Genomic DNA, 2250 nt, shown 5'->3' on the forward strand with positions numbered 1-2250 from the left:
CCCAGGCCGGCTGCGGGGTGCAAGGCAGAAGCGCCCTAGGGGGAAGCCCCGGCCCGGCCTAGCGCCCTAGGGGAGCCCCAGGCCGGCTGCGGGGTGCAAGGCAGAAACACCCTAGGGGGGAGCCCCCAGCCCAGCCTAGTGCCCTAGGGGAGCCCCAGGTGGGCTGTGGGGTGCAAGGCAGAAGCGCCTTAGCGGAGCCCTGGCCGAGCCTAGCGCCCTAGGGGAGCTCCGGGCGGGCTGCGGGGTGCAAGGTGGAAGTGCCCTAGGGAAGCCCCGGCCCGGCCTAGTGCCCTAGGGGAGCCCCGGGCTGGCTGCGGGGTGCAAGGCGAAAGCACCTTGGGGGGAGCCCCCAGCCCAGCCTAGCGCCCTAGGGGAGTCCCAGGCGGGCTGTGGGGTGCAAGGCAGAAGCACCCTGGGGGGAGCCCCCGGCCCGGTCTAGCGCCCCAGGGGAGTCCTGGGGGGGCTGCGGGGTGCAAGGCAGAAGCACCCTAAGGGGGAGCCCCCGGCCCAGCCTAGTGCCCTAGGGGAGCCCTAGGTGGGCTGCGGGGTGCAAGACAGAAGCGCCCTAGGGGAGCCCCGGCCCAGCCTAGCGCCCTAGGGGAGCTCCGGGCGGGCTGCGGGGTGCAAGGTGGAAGTGCCCTAGGGAAGCCCCGGCCCAGCCTAGTGCCCTAGGGGAGCCCCGGGCTGGCTGTGGGGTGCAAGGCGAAAGCACCTTGGGGGGAGCCCCCGGCCCAGCCTAGCGCCCCAGGGGAGCCCCAGGCCAGCTGCGGCGTGCAAGGCAGAAGCATCCTAGGGGGAAGCCCCCGGCCCGGTCTAGTGCACTAGGGGAGCCCCGGGCGGGCTGCGGGGTGCAAGGCAGAAGCACCCTGGGGGGATCCCCCAGCCTGGTCTAGTGCCCCAGGGGAGCCCCGGGCGGGCTGCGGGGTGCAAGGTGGAAGTGCCCCAGCGGGGAGCCCCAGCCCAGCCTAGCGCCCCAGGGGAGCCCCGGGCGGGCTGCGGGGTGCAAGGTGGAAGTGCCCCAGGGGAGCCCTGGGCGGGCTGCGGGGTGCAATGTGGAAGTGCCCCAGGGGGGAGCCCCGGCCCGGCCTAGCGCCCCAGGGGAGCCCCGGGCGGGCTGCGGGGTGCAAGGTGGCAGTGCCCCAGGGGAGCCGGCCCGCTAAGGCCCCAGCCAGGCTGAGGGGGACAGGGGGCGCCCAACCCCGAACCCCACGCCTCGCTCCACTCCAGCTGCGGCGGGGCTGGCCGGCAGCTGCTCCAGCTGTGCACCCTCCACGCGCTGGGAAACGGGCGGGCCGGCTGGGCGAGCCACCATGAGCATGCCCCTCCCCTCGTGGGCGGGGCGCGCTCCCCGTCCCCCTCCCGGTCTGGCGGCTGGGCGGCGCGCCGGCAATGGCGGGCAGGACGTGAGAACGGCACATGGGGGCGGGCGTCTCATGGCCCAATGGGAAGCGCTCTGCGCGAGCCTAGAGAGCTGGAGCGGCGGCGGCTGCGAGGGGAAGCGCGAGAGGGACCTGAGACGGGTAGTGGGGGAGGGGTGTCGCGTGGGGGGGCAGGAAGGGGGCTGGCCCGGGAAGAGGGGTGTCTGTGGTCAGTGGGTGTGGGGGGCAGGGGGGCTGCCTGTGTGGGGGGGCGGCCCCGGAAGAGGGTGTCTGTAGGTCAGGGTGTGTGGGGGCAAGGGGGGGGGCTGCCAGTGGGAAGGGGGAACGGCCCGGGAAGAGGGGTGCCTGTAGGTCAGGGGGGTGGGGGGGCGTGCTGGTGGGGGGCAGGCCCGGGAAGAGGGGTGTCTGTAGGTCAAGGCCGAGGTGGGGGGGCAGGGGGGCGCCAGTGGGGAAGGGGGACTGCCCGGGACGAGGGGGTGTCTTAGGTCAGGGGGTGTGGGGGGGCAGGGGGGGCTGGCGGTGGGGGCTGGCCCCGGAGAGAGGGTGTCCTGTAGGTCAGGGGGTGTGGGGGGGGCAGGGGGGGCTGGCAGTGGGGAAGGGGGACTGGCCGGAAAGGGGTGTCTGCGAGGTCAGGGGTGGTGGGGGGGCTGGCTGTGCGTGGGGCGGCCCGGGAAGAGGGGGTGTCTGTAGGTCAAGGGAGGTGTGGGGGGCAGGGGGGGCTGCCAGTGGGAAGTGGGAACCTGCCCGGAAGAGGGGTGTCTGTAGTCAGGGGAGGGGGGGGGCAGGGGGGGGCTGGCCAGTGGGGAGAGGGGACTGGCCCCGGGAAAGGGGGTGTTGTAAGGTCAGGAGGGGGGGGGCAGGGGGGGCTGGC

At 74.7% G+C, this 2250-nt stretch overlaps 1 protein-coding gene across 2 annotated transcripts in view; it reads left to right on the forward strand.

The window, feature by feature from the left end:
* The first annotated feature begins 1461 nt into the window (after window positions 1–1461).
* Window positions 1462–2250, forward strand: part of TYK2 (tyrosine kinase 2) — a 32443-nt gene continuing 31654 nt past the window's right edge. The window contains exon 1 of one of the 2 annotated variants that reach the window (XR_012654920.1): window positions 1462–1520. The gene's annotated coding sequence lies outside the window, so the exon portion shown is untranslated. The remainder of the gene's footprint in view (window positions 1521–2250) is intronic. The other variant, XM_075061270.1, reaches the window with a different exon arrangement.

The sequence above is a fragment of the Chelonoidis abingdonii genome, chromosome 26, assembly GCF_003597395.2.
Source record: "Chelonoidis abingdonii isolate Lonesome George chromosome 26, CheloAbing_2.0, whole genome shotgun sequence".
NCBI lineage: Eukaryota > Metazoa > Chordata > Testudines > Testudinidae > Chelonoidis > Chelonoidis abingdonii.